Source organism: Mobula hypostoma, chromosome X1, assembly GCF_963921235.1.
Source record: "Mobula hypostoma chromosome X1, sMobHyp1.1, whole genome shotgun sequence".
Lineage (NCBI taxonomy): Eukaryota > Metazoa > Chordata > Chondrichthyes > Myliobatiformes > Myliobatidae > Mobula > Mobula hypostoma.
The window spans coordinates 253,654-268,494 of NC_086128.1; the positions used below are offsets into that span (position 1 = coordinate 253,654).

Genomic DNA, 14,841 nt, shown 5'->3' on the forward strand with positions numbered 1-14,841 from the left:
CGAAATGATAGGAGAAGACAGGAGGGGAGGGGTGGATCTAAGAGCTGGAGAAGGAAAGGATCATGATATTGGAAGCCTGGGGAGAAAGAGAAGAGGGGAGAGTGGAGAGCAGGCAAGGAGTTAAAGTGAGAGTCTCCCTCACTTGTCCATTCGTCCCCCCCATCCCTTCCCACCAATCTCCCTCCCGGCACTTATCCTTGTAAGCGGAACAAGTGCTACACATGCCCTTACACTTCCTCCCTTACCACCATTCAGGGCCCCAGACAGTCCTTCCAGGTGAGGCGACACTTCACCTGTGAGTCGACTGAGGTGATATACTGCGTCCGGTGCTCTCGAGGTGGCCTTCTATATATTGGCGAGATCTGACACAGACTGGGAGACCGTTTCGCTGAACACCTACGCTCTGTCCGCCAGAGAAAGCAGGATCTCCCAGTGGCCACACATTTTAATTCCACATCCCATTCCCATTTTGAGTGTCGATCCACGGCCTCCTCTACTGTCAAGATGAAGCCACACTCAGGTTGGAGGAACAACACCTTATATTCCGTCCTCCAACCTGATGGCGTGAACATTGACTTCTCTAACTTCCACTAATGCCCCACTCCCCCTTGTACCCCACCGTTATTTATTTATTTTAATATTCCCCCCCCCCTTTTTTCTCTCTCTCTTTTTTCTCCCTCTGTCCCTCTCACTATAACTCCTTGCCTGCTCTCTTCCTTACTACCAGAGGACTGGAAAATTGCAAATGTCACTTCACTCTTTAAGAAAGGAGGAAGGCAGGAGAAAGGAAATTATCAACCAGTTAGCCTGACCTCAGTGGTTGGGAAGATGTTGACGTCAATTGTTAAGTATGAGGTTATGGAGTACTTGGAGACACAGGACAAGGTAGGACAAAGTCAGCATGGTTTCCTTAAGGGAAAATCTTGCCTGATGAACCTGTTGGAATTCTTTGAGGAGATTACAAGTAGGATAGATAAAGGGGATGTAATGCATGTTGTATATTTGGACTTTCAGAAGGCCTTTGACAAGGTGCCACACATGAGGCTGCTTACCAAGTTAAGAGCCCATGGTATTACAGGAAAGTTACTGGCATACTTAGATCATTGGCTGATTGGTAGGAGGCAGCCAGTGGGAATAGAAGGTTTCTTTTCTGGTTGGCTGCCAGTGACTAGTGGTGTTCCGTAGGGGTCGGTATCAATAAAAGTGGATGTGGTATATAAGAAGTTCAGTCAGACATTTGATGAGGTTCCCCATGCAAGGCTCCTTCAGGAAGTAAGGAGACATGGGATCCAAGGAGATCTTGCTTTGTGGATCGAGAATTGGCTTGCCCACAGAAGGCAAAGGGTGGTTTGTAAATGGTTCATATTCTGCATGGAGGTCAGTGACCAGTGGTGTTCTGCAGGGATCCATTCTGGGACCCCTATTCTTCATGATTTTTATAAATGACCTGGATGAGGAAATAGAAGGGTGGGTTAATAAGTGTGCTGCTGAAACAAGAGTTAGTGGTGTTGTGGATTGTCTGGATGGTTTAAGAGGTTACAACAGGACATTGATAGGATGCAGAACTGGGCTGAGAAGTGGCAGATGGAGTTCAACCCAGATAAGTGTGAAGTGGTTCATTTTGTTAGGTCCAATTTGAAGACAGAATATAATATTAATGGTAAGACTCTTGGCAGTGTGGAGGATCAGAGGTATCTTGGGGACCGTGTCCATAGGACATTCAAAGCTGCTGCGCAGGTTGACAATGTTGTTAAGAAGGCGTATGCTGTGTTGGTCTTCATCAACCTTAGGATTGTGTTCAAGAACAGTGAGCTAATGTTATAGCTATATAAGACCTTAGTTAGACCCCACTTGGAGTACTGTGCTCAGTTCTGGTCACCTCACTACAGGAAGGATGTGGAAACCATAGAAAGGGTGCAGAGGAGACTTACAAGGATGTTGCCTGGACTGGACAGCATGCCTTATGAGAACAGGTTGAGTGAACTCAGCCTTTTTTCCTTGGAGCGACGGAGGATGAGAGGTGACTTGATAGAGATGTACAAGATGATGAGAAGCACTGATCGTGTGGATAGTCAGAGGCTTTTTCCCAGGGCTGAAATGGCTAACACGAGAGGGCACAGTTTTAAGGTGCTTGGAAGGAGGTACAGGGGAGATGTCAAGGGTAAGTTTTTTACACAGAGAGTGTTGAGTGCGTGGAATGCAATGCCAGCGACGGTGGTGAAGGTGGGTACAATAGGGTCTTTTACTGTAAGAACCTCTTAGATAGGTACAAGGAGCTTGGAAAAATAGGGAGCTGTGGGGTTATGGTTTCTAGAGTAGATTACATGGTTGGCACAATATTGTGGGCCAAAGAGCCAGTAATATCCTGTAAATTTGTTCTATGTACTGGTCCTGCTGTGTCGCAATTAACTGGAATCCACTGTATTGATATTCAGCTCAACCAATGTTTTGGAATAGCAAACCGCTGAAGATTTCTAAACTGTCATGTGAACAGGGTTGTGGATCTATATGATATAAGTATACACTTACCAAACCGGTCAATGGAGATCACAGTCAGCTCAAAGCACAGAAGTAGTTTGGGAGCTCTTAATTAAGTTTTTATTTACACAAATGTGGGGAAATGTTAAACTTGGAGGACAGATTGTAGATTATATTTTCGTCCTTGCCACAGAATGATCTAATTGAATGACATCATTTGCATGGGGTTCTGTGCAGAAACATTCCAATGAGACAGGGAAAGGATGGTAGGGTACAGGAATCGTACTGTACAAAGGCTGTTGTAAATCTAGTCAAGAAGAAAATAAGAGCTTATGAAAGGTTCAAAAAAATTGGTAATGACAGAGATCTAGAAGATTTTAAGGCTAGCAGGAAGGAGCTTAAGAATGAAATTAGAAGAGCCAGAAGGGGCCATAAGAAGGCCTTGGTAGACAGGATTAAGGAAAACCCAAGGCATTCTACAAGTATGTGAAGAGCAAGAGGATAAGACGTGAGAGAATAGGACCAATCAAGTGTGACAGTGGAAAAGTGTGTATGGAACCGGAGGAGATGGCAGAGGTACTTAATGAATACTCTGCTTCAGTATTCACAATGGAAAAGGATCTTAGGGATGACTTGCAGTGGACTGAAAAGCTTGAGCATGTAGATATTAAGGAAGAGGATGTGCTGGAGCTTTTGGAAAGCATCAAGTTGGATAAGTCACCGGGACAGGATGGGATGTACCCCAGGCTACTGTGGGAAGTGAGGGAGGAGATTGCTGAGCCTCTGGCGATGATCTTTGCATCATCAATGAGGATGGGAGAGGTTCCGGAGGATTGGAGGGTTGCGGATGTTGTTCCCTTATTCAAGAAAGGGAGTCGGGATAGCCCAGGAAATTATAGACCAGTGAGTCTTACTTCAGTGGTTGGTAAGTTGATGGAGAAAATCCTGAAAGGCAGGATTTATGAACATTTGGAGAGGCATAATATGATTAAGAATAGTCAGCATGGCTTTGTGAAAGGCAGGTCATGCCTTACGAGCCTGATTGAATTTTTTGAGGATGTGACTAAACCCTTTGATGAAGATAGAGCCGTAGATGTAGTGCAAATGGATTTTAGCAAGGCATTTGATAAGGTACCCCATACAAGGCTTATTGAGAAAATAATTATTGAGGCATGGGATCCAAGGGGACATTGTTTTGTGGAGCCAGAACTGGCTTGCCCACAGAAGGGAAAGAGTGGTTGTAGACGGGTCATATTCTGCATGGAGGTCGGTGACCAGTGGTGTGCCTCAGGGATCTGTTCTGGGACCCTTACTCTTCCTGATTTTGACCTGGATGAGGAAGTGGAGGGATGGGTTAGTCAATTTGCTGATGACATAAAGGTTGGGGGTGTTGTGGATAGTGTGGGGGGCTGTCAGAGGTTACAGTGGGACATTGATAGGATGCAGAACTGGGCTGAGAAGTGGCAGATGGAGTTCAACCCAGATAAGTGTGAGGGGGTTCATTTTGGTAGGTCAAATACGATGGCAGAATATAGCATTAATGGCAAGACTCCTGGCAGTGTGGATGATCAGAGGGATCTTGGGGTCTGAGTCCATAGGACACTCAAAGCTGCTACGCAGGTTGACTCTGTGGTTAGGAAAACATATGGTGCATTGGCCTTCATCAACCATAGGACTCAGTTTAAGAGCAGAGAGGTAATGTTGCAGCTATATAGGACCCTGGTCAGACCCCACTTGGAGTACTGTGCTCAGTTCTGGTCACCTCACTACAGGAAGGATGTGGAAACCATAGAAAGGGTGCAGAGGAGATTTACAAGGCTGTTGCCTGGATTGGGGAGCATGCCTTATGAGAATAGGTTGAGTGAACTCGGCCTTTTCTCCTTGGAGCGACAGAGGATGAGAGGTGACCTGATAGAGGTATATAAGATGAAGAGAGGCATTGATCGTGTGGATAGTCAAAGGCTTTTTCCCAGGGCTAAAATGGCTAGCATGAGAGGGCATAGTTTTAAGGTGCTTGGAAGTAGGTACAGAGGAGATGTCAGGGGTAAGTTTTTTTACGCAGAGCGGTGAGTGCGTGGAATGGGCTGCCGGCGACGGTGGTGGAGGCGGAAATGATAGGGTCTTTTAAGAGACTCCTGGATGGCTACATGGAGCTTAGAAAAATAGAATAAGGCTCTGTAGTTCTAAGGTAAGGACATGTTTGGCACAGCTTTGTGGCCAAAGGGCCTGTATTGTGCTGCAGGTTTTCTATGTTTCCATGAAGTGTTTCATAGGATAAAAGATTTGGTGGACAAAAGAAATAAATCACTGTCTCTGCTGTGAGAGTCCAGAACATGGGTCAAAATCTTACAATTTTCAAGCATAAAGTGTGGTAGAAGGGTAAAAGCAGTTGAACCTGGTAATCAATTGAATATTGAGAGTCATAGATTTTTGTTTAATGTTGGTATTGAAGACTTAGGACCAGATGACAGTCTCAACCTAAAATATTGAGGAGAAGATGACAGCTTTGACCACCAACCAATCCACATTTAGGACTGATTAGTCAGGGGAAAACGCAAAGGCCATAGTTCTTGCGGACAGAGTTAGAGTAGTGATCTTGAGCTCTTCGAGGCTTCAGCAAAGAGAGGCTTTAGTCAGAGAAAACAAAGAAAAGTTCTAGGTGTTTTTTTTTTCCTTCCCTTCTTTATATCTGCTTAGCTAGGACAGTAGAGATGCTAGGCGGGGTAGTAGAATGCTCCTCTTGCGGGATGTGGGAAGTCAGGGAGACCGCTAGTATCCTTGGTGACTACAACTGCGAGAAGTGCATCCAGCTGCAGCTTCTAACAAACCACGTTAAGGAGCTGGAGCTGGAGCTGGATGAACTCTGGATCATTCGGGAGGCTGAGGGGGTGATAGATAGGACATATAGAGAGGTAGTCACACCCGAGGTGCTGGATACAGGAAACTGGATGACAAGTTGAGAAGCGGAAAGGGGTTAAGGAACCAGCACAGAGTATTCCTGTGGCCACCCCCCTCAACAACAGGTAAATCACTTGGGTACTGTCTGGGGGGTGGAGAGGGTTGACCTAACAGAGGAGAGTCACAGTGGTTGGGTCTCTGGTGCTGAGTCTGCCTCTGTGACTCAGAAGGGAAGGGGAGAAGAGGCACACTGTGGTGACAGGAGATTTGATAGGTAGGAGAACAGATAGGAGGTACTGTGGGGAGAATGAGATTCCCGGATGATATGTTGCCTCCAGGGTGCCAGGGCCCGGGTCATCTCGGATCGAGTCCTCAGCATTCTCAAGTGGGAGGGTGAACAGACAGAAGTCATGGTCCATGTAGGTACCAATGACATGGATAGGACGAGCGACAAGGTTCTGCATAAGGAGTTCACGGAATTAGGTGCTCAGTTAAAGGGCAGGACCCCCAGGGTTGTGATCTCAGGATTGCTACCCATGCCATGTACTAGTGAGGCCAGAACTAGGAAGATTATACAGTTTAACATGTGGCTAAGGAGTTGGTGCAGGAGGGAGGGCAAAAGATTTTTAGATCATTTGGCTCTCTTCCAGGGAATATGGGCCTATACAGAAGGAATGGTCTACATCTGAACTAGAGGGGGACTAATATCATTGCAGGAAGATTTGTTAACACTGCACAGTGTGGTTTAAACTACAGTTGCAGGGGGATGGGAACCAGAATGCCAAAACAGTTAGTGGACAGGTTGTGGACATAGATATTGGTAAGACCTCAGACAGAGTCAGAAATCAAAAGGTTGAGCATGGTGTGACAAGTGTCCTGAACTGCCTATATTTCAATGCAAGAAGTCTCGTAGGAAAGGTAGATGAGTTATGGCATGGATCAACACCTGGAAATATGATGTTGTAGCCATTAATGAAACTTGGTTGCAGGAGGGGCAGGACTGGCAGCTCAATATTCCAGGGTTCCATCGTGTTAGACATGACAGAGCAGGAGGGGTAAACAGAGGAGGAAATTGTCACAACAGTGCTCTGTCAGGCTAGACTAGAGAACTCGACTAGTGAGAAGTTACAGGTGGAACTGAGAAATAAGAAAGCTATGACAACACTAATGGGGCTACAGTATATTACAGACCACCCAACAGTCCTAGGGATTTAGAGGAACAAACTTGTACAGAGGTCACAGACTGCTGCCCAAAACATAAGGTTGTTAAAGTAGGTGATTTTAACTTTCCACATACTGACTGGGAATCCGTACTGTAAAAGGACTAGCTAGGAAAGAGTTTGTCAAATGAGTTCAGGAAAGTTTCCTTCATCAGAACATAGAAGTCCCAAAGAGAGAGTATGCGATACCAGATCTGTTATTAGGGTATGAGACAGGGCAGGTGACAAAAGTTTGTGCAGGGGAACACTGCATCTAGTGATCACAATACCATTTGTTTCAAAGTAAACATGCAAAAAGATAGGTCTGGTCTGTGGGTTGAGATTCTAAAGGCCAGGGAGTGAGGCTGACAGGGGAGAAAAGGATCAGCCATGATTGAATGGCAGAGTGGACTCGATGGGCCAAGTGGCTAAATTCTGCTTCTATGTCTTATGGTCTAAGGTCTAAATTGGAGAAAGGCCAATTTTGATGGCATCAGAAAAGTTCTGGCAAATATATGGATTGGGACGGGCTGTTTTCTGACAAAGGTGTACTAGATGCGTGCCAAAAGGGCAATGTTACAATAGTAATGGGGGATTCCAATAGGCAGGGAGATTGGGAAAATCAGATTGGTGCTGGTTTCAGGAGGGGGAGTTTCTAGAGTGCTAACGAGATGGCTTTTTAGAGTAGCTTGTGGTTGAGCTCACTAGAGGATCAGCTATTCTGGATTGGGAATTGTGCAATGAACCGGAATTGATTGGGGAGCTAAGGAACCCAAAGGCAAAAGTGATTATAACATGATCAAATTCACCCTGAAATTTAAGAAGGAGAAGCTGAAGTCAGATGTGGAGTAAAGGGAATTACAGAGGCATGAGAGAAGAGCTGGCTAGAATTGATTGGAAAAGAACACTGGCAGGGATGATGGAAAAGCAGCAACAGCTGGAATTCCTGGAAGCAATTCAGAAGAGGCAGTATATATACAGCCCAAAGAGGAAAAAACATTTTGAAGGCAAGATGACATAACCGTGGCTAACAAGAGAAGTCAAAGCCAACATAAAAGCCAAAGAGAGGGCATATAATAGAGCCAAAATTAGTGGGAAATCATAGGATTGGAAAACTTTTTAAAAACACCATAAGGCAGCTAAAACCATTAAGAAGGTAAAGATGGAATATGCAAGTAAGGTAGCCAATAATATTAAAGAAGATACCAGAAGTTTCTTGAGATACATTAGATGTAAAAGAGAGGTAACAGTGGAGATTGGACTGCTGGGAAAACGATGCTGGAGAGGTAGTAATGAGGAATAAGAAAATGACAGAATGAACTGATAAGTATTCTGGATTGGCTTTCACTGTGGAAGACATTATCACTATAGTAGAAGTTCCAGGTGTCAAGGGTCATGAAACATGTGAAGTTACCACTACTGGAGAGAAGGTTCTTGGGAAACTGGGAGGTCTGAAAGTAGATTAGTCAACTGAACCAGACGGTGTATACCCCAGGGCTCTGAAAAAGGTGGCTGAAGAAATCATGGATGCATTAGTAATGATATTTCAAGAATCACTAGATTCTGTAATGGTTCCGGAAGACCGGAAATTGCACTGAAGAGAGAGGTAGAAGAAAGGAAATTATAGGCCAATAAGTCTGATCTCAGTGGTTGGGAAGATGTTGGAGTTGATTATTAAGGATGAGATCTCAGGGAACTTGTAGGCACATGATGAAATAGGCCATAGTCAGCATAGTTTCCTCAAGGGAAAATCTTGCCTGAAAAATCTGTTGGAATTTTTTTTTGTAATATAATTTTTAGAGTTTTCAAAAAGAATACATGAAAAGATAAAATCTACCCTCCCCCCCTCCCCCCCCCATATATAGTCCTACCTAAAAAGAAAGAAAAGAGAAAAAAAAAGAGCCGCCTGGGTATTGGAAGGTTTCCATATGCTCCATGGGATTCAAAATAAATTTGGTATAATTATTCGTTACTTTCCCCAAGGGACCAAGATCTTTATTGGAGCACTTAAATATGCCATCCTATCTTTTGTAAATAAGGGCGCCAAATATTCAAAAATGTTACATATTTATCTCTTAAATTATAAGTAATTTTTTCGAGTGGAATAGAACTAGCCATTTCATTATTCCAATGATCCATACTTAAATACGAATCAGATTTCCAAGTAACTGCTATAGTCTTCTTAGCTACTGCCAATGCAATTTTTATAAATTCTTTCTGATATTTATTCAATTTAAGTTTCGGCTTAATCCCTTCAATATCACCTAATAGAAATAATACAGGGTTATGTGGAAGTTGAATTCCAGTAATTTGTTCCAATAAGACTCTTAAATTTATCCAAAAGGGTTGAATTTTAAAACAAGACCAAGTAGAATGTAAAAAAGTACCAATTTCTTGATTACACCGAAAGCATTTATCGGATAGATTTGAATTTAATCTATTTATTTTTTGTGGTGTAATATATAATTGGTGTAAAAAATTATATTGTACTAATCTAAGTCGAACATTTATTGTATTTGTCATACTGTCAAGACAGAGTCTTGACCAATTTGTTTCATCAATATTAATATTCAGATCTGTTTCCCATTTTTGCTTTGACTTATGGGTTCCTTGTTTAATTGTCTGTTCTTGAATCAAATTATACATACAAGAAATAAATTTTTTAATTTTCCCTTTTTGAATTAAAATTTCAATTTCATTAGGTTTTGGCAAAAACATTGTTTGACCCAGCTTACCTTTCAAGTAAGCCCTTAATTGAAAGTAACAAAAGAAAGTATTATTTGATATTTTATATTTATCCTTTAATTGTTCAAATGACATCAATATACCTCGTTCAAAACAATCTCCTATAAATTTAATCCCTTTTTGGTACCAATTATATAAAAGTTGATTGTCCATTGTAAAAGGAATAAGTCTGTTTTGGAACAAAGGTCTCCTTGCTAATAGAGATTTCTGTGTTTCATTATCAACATTTATCTTATTCCAGAGATCAATCAAATGTGTTAATATAGAGATTCTTTCTTTTCCTGTATCCACTTAGATTCCCATTTATATATAAAATCTTCAGGTCTATTTTCTCCTATCTTGTCTTATTCTATTTTAATCCATGCTGGTTTTCGATCATCGAAGAAAGATGCAATAAATCTAAGTTGATTTGCTTTATAATAGTTTTTAAAGTTTGGAAGTTGTAACCCTCCTAACCCAAATTTACATGTCAATTTTTCCAATGATATTCTTGACATTTTACCTTTCCAAAGAAATTTTCTCACACATTTATTAAACTCTTGAAAAAATTTCTGTGGCAATTGTATTGGTAATGTTTGAAACAAATACTGTAATCTAGGAAATATATTCATTTTTATAACATTGACTCTACCTACTAATGTTATTGGTAGTATCATCCATTTGTCAAAATCTTCTTGAATTTTTTTCAATAGTGGTAAATAATTAAATTAATATAAATTCTTTACATCAAGTCTTATACCTAAATACTTTATACCATTTACCGGCCTTCTAAATTGGGTTACTAATCGACATTGACTATAGTCTCCTTTAGTAAGAGGTAAAATTTCACTTTTATCGCAATTTATTTTGTAACCTGATACCTTCCCATATTCATCCAATCTAGAAGATAATTTATGTAACGAATGTTGTGGGTTTGTTAAATAGATCAAAACATCATCGGCAAAAAGATTAATTTTATATTCCTCCTGATTAACTCTAAAACCCATAATATCTGGATCAATTCTGATTAGTTCTGCTAATGGCTCTATCGCCAGTACAAATAAAGCAGGTGATAATGGACAACCTTGTCTAGTTGATCTTTTTAACTGGAATAGTGTTGAAATTTGAGAGTTTGTCACTACTTTAGCCTTAAGGTTAGAATTTTAAGTTTTAATCCAATTTATAAAAGATGTTCCTAACCCATATTTTTCTAATACTTTAAATAAAAAATCCCATTCTAATCTATCAAATGCTTTTTCTGCATCCAAGGCTACTACTACTCTTCTTGTCCCTTTTTTGTGCCAAATGAATTATACTGAGTAGCCGGGTTACATTATCTGCCAATTGTCTATTTTTAATAAATCCTGTTTGATCCATATGTATTAATTTTTGTAAATATTTAGATAATCTATTCGATAAAATTTTTGCTATTATTTTATAATCCGTATTCAATAAAGAAATAGGCCTGTATGATGTTGGTTTCATAGGATCTCTGTCTTTTTTTTGGCAATACTATTACAATCGCTGTTGAAAAAGATTCTGAAAGTTTATGTATTTTTTCTGCTCGACGTATTAGTTCCATAAAGAGAGGAAATAATAAATCTTTAAATTTTTTATAAAATTCAGGTGGAAAACCATCTTCTCCTGGAGATTTATTACTTTGGAGTGATCCTAAAGCTTCTTCAACTTCTTTTAATGTAAAAGGCATATCTAGTCCCTTCTGTTCTTCCAAATTCAATTTTGGAAGAGATACTTGTGATAAAAACCTTTCTATCTCATTAACATCATTTTCAGATTCTGATTGATATAATTCAGAATAGAAATTTTTAAAGGTTTCATTTATTTCAAGAGGTTTATAAGATATTTTATTTGCCCTTGTTCTAATTGCATTTATTGTTTTGGAAGCTTGTTCTGTTTTCAACTGCCAGGCAAGAATTTTATGTGCTCTCTCACCTAACTCACAATACCTTTGTTTAGTTCTTATAATTTCTTTTTCCATTCTATATGTCTGAAGCATATTATATTGTAACTTCTTATTGACAAGTTGCCTTCGTTTTTCTTCTGACATATATCTTTGAGATTCTTTTTCTATTTTTGTAATCTCTTTTTCCAATTGATCTAGTTCTGCTATATATTCTTTCTTAATTTTAGACGTATAACTTATTATCTGGCCCCTAAGATATGTTTTCATCGCATTCCATAATATAAATTTATCATCCACTGAATGAAAATTTGTATCCAAAAAAAATTGAATCTGCTTTTTCATAAAATCACAAAAATCTTGACGTTTTAATAATGTTGAATTAAATCTCCATCTATAAGCCACTTCTTCCTTATCAGCCATTATTATTGTCATTAATAAAGGAGAATGATCTGATAATATTCTTGCTTTATATTCCATATTTTTCACTCTGTGTTGAATATGCATTGATAATAGAAAAAAATCTATCCTTGAGTAAGTTTTATGTCTATGGGAATAGAACGAATAGTCTCTTTCTTTAGGATTGATTCTTCTCCATATATCAATCAAATTTAAATCTTTCGTCAATGATAAAGTTAAATTTACTACCTTCGATTTTATAACAGCCTTGGTTGATCTATCTAAGACTGGGTCTAAGCAAAAATTAAAGTCTCCTCCAATTAATATTTTTTCATGTGCATCCACCAAATTCAAAAAAGCTTCTTGTATGAATTTTGCATCATTTTCGTTTGGTGCATAAATATTCATAAAAGTCCATAGTTTAGAAAAAAGTTGACAATGTATAATCACATATCTCCCCGCAGAATCAGTTATTACATTTTGTATTCTAATTGGTAACGTTCTATTGATCAAAATTGCTACTCCCCTCGCTTTTGAATTAAATGAAGCCGCAACAACACCACCCACCCAATCTCTCTTTAGTTTCTGATGTTCTGTTTCTGTTAGGTGCGTTTCCTGTAAAAAAGCTAAATCTATCTTCATTTTTTTAATATGTGTTAAGATTCTTTTTCTTTTCACTGGTCCATTAAGCCCATTAACATTAAAACTCAAAAAATTCAATAAATTAGTCATTATTCTTAACAAAGTTACTCCAATCTAAAACATTACTTATCTTCTCAACTCTCATAGTTCCTTGGGGAATCTCTTTAAACTTCATCATGTTGCTATGTGTTTCCCTCCCAACCTTCCAGGCAAAAAGAAAAAAATAGAAAGAATACAAAAAAAGAAAAAACAAAATACCCCCCACTAATGTTGTGAATAAAAAGATACACAACACTACCCTCCTCCATTTTGCGGGTCGTGGCAAAAGCCACGCTTGTACACATGATTAGCGTAGCAATTGGTCAGTGCTTCTTCCAGCTCCCCCGCAACAAAAAAATTATATATATATATAGACAAAATTAGTGTTACTATTCCCAACTAATATTCCTCCAATTTTAACCTTTCTTACCCCCCTCATATAATTAATAATATATTTATACATTCATCCACCTTCAAAAATCCAACAAGTCCATTCTTTGACCCAATCTTCATCTTCAATCTATCTCGCTCCCCTGGATTTGTTCTTGTACCTGGTGAATATTCAGAGAATCTCGCACAAACTGCTCCGCTTTCTAGTAGTCATCAAAAAATCTTTTTTCTCCACCAGGCAAAAAAATCTTTGAGGTTGCGGGATAACGCAATATAAATTGATAACCGTGATCCCATAGGGTTTTTTTCACTGGATTAAATTTCTTCCTTCTCTTCAAAAGTTCATAACTTACACCAGGGTAGAAAAAAACTTTGTTCCCTTGAATCATCAATGGCCCTTTTCTATCCTTGGCAGCTGGAGCAGCTGCCTGTAGAATCCTTTCCTTGTCTTGAAATCTCAAGAATTTTATTAAAATCGATCGTGGATATTGGTTATCTTTTGGTTTTGGTCTTAGAGCTCTATGTGCCCGCTCAATTTCAATTGGTCAAACCTCCTCTTCCATTTGCAAAACTTCCGGGATCCATCTTTGAAAAAATTCTATTGGTTTTTCTCCTTCCGTACCTTCTTTAAGACCAACAATTTTAATATTATTACGTCTACTGAAATTTTCCAACATGTCCACTTTCTCCAAGAGTCGATTTCTTTCCGAGTTCCAGACAAGCAGATCATTTTCTGTTTTTTCCACTCTATCATTCATATGCCCCATTGCTCTTTCCATCTTCTGAAGCTTCTTATCCATTTTGTCCTGTCTTTCCATAACTTTATTATAGCACATCTTCGTATCTCTAAGCTCTTCTCTTACTTTTCTTAGTTCAGCTGTTAATTGCAATATAGCCTCTCTTATGTCTCTATCATCTCCTTTACTTCCAATCGCTTCCAATTCTTCCTCCTCTTCTTCATCTGTGTTCTCTGCAGAATCCAATTCTGACTCTGAGTCATTTTCAATTGCAGTGGCTGTCGGTTCTTGTAGTTTGAGTTGTGTCGATTTGCGCATGCGCATTTCCGGCATCTTCTTCCGAGAAACCGCTACCACCGCCATTGCTCCCTGTTCTACCGAAGGAGATCCAACCTGAGTCCGAGGCTCCATCGTTGCAGTAGGCCCTTTTTTCTTCCCCTCTCGCAGCTGCTTCGCAACAGCAGACTTCTTTTGTTGCAGTTTAGGAGGCATATCGTAAAGTAGTCTTGCAAAGTTTATAAATAGTTTTCAGAAAATATTTATTAACTTTGTTTTGTTTAAAGGGTACTTTGCTGATTTGTTGCGGGAGAGCTGGATTTACACGTCTCAATCCCACGTCATCACGTGACGCCCCGCCCCCCCCGTTGGAATTCTTTGAAAAAATAGCAAGCAGGATAGACAACGGAGAATTGGTTGATGTTGTGTACTTGGATATTCAGAAGGCTTTTGAAAAGGTGCCACACATGAGGCTCAGTGACAAGCTAGGAGCCCATGTTAATACAAGATTGATTAGGCGTGGATAAAACAGTGGCTGATTGGCAGGAGGCAAAGAGTGGGAATAAAGAGAGCCTTTTCTGGTTGGCTGCCAGTGATTAGTGGTGTTCCACAGGGTCTGTGTTGGGACTGATACTTTTGACATTATATGTCAATGATTTGGATGATGGAATTGATGGCTTTATTGCAAAGTTTGCAGATGATACGAAGATAGGTGGGGTGGCAGGTAGTTTTGATGAAGCAGAGAGGCTACAGGAGGACTTAGACAGATTAGGAGAATGGGCAAAGAATTGGCAAATGGAATACAGTGTCAGAAAGTGTATAGTCATGTACTTTGGTAGAAGAAATGAAAGGGTTGACTATTTTCTAAATGGAGAGAAAACAAAAAGCAGAAGGGCAGAGGGTCTTGGGAGTCCTCTGGGCTTGTATTCACTGGAATTCAGAAGGGGGAGGGGTGGCCTCATTGAAACCTTCAAATGGTGAAAGGCCTTGATCGAGTGGATGTGGAGAGGATGTTTCCTATGGTGGGAGAATCCAAGACCAGAGGATATAGCCACAGAAGAGAGGAGTATCCAATTTAGAACAGAGATGATGAGGAATTTATTTAGCCAGAGAGTAGTGAATCTGTGGAATTCTTTGT

The 14,841-nt window shown here is 39.8% G+C and overlaps 1 protein-coding gene across 6 annotated transcripts in view; it reads right to left on the reverse strand.

The window, feature by feature from the left end:
* The window catches only part of adam11 (ADAM metallopeptidase domain 11), a 287,890-nt gene that overhangs the window by 121,000 nt on the left and 152,049 nt on the right, over positions 1 to 14,841 (reverse strand). The window lies entirely within an intron of this gene.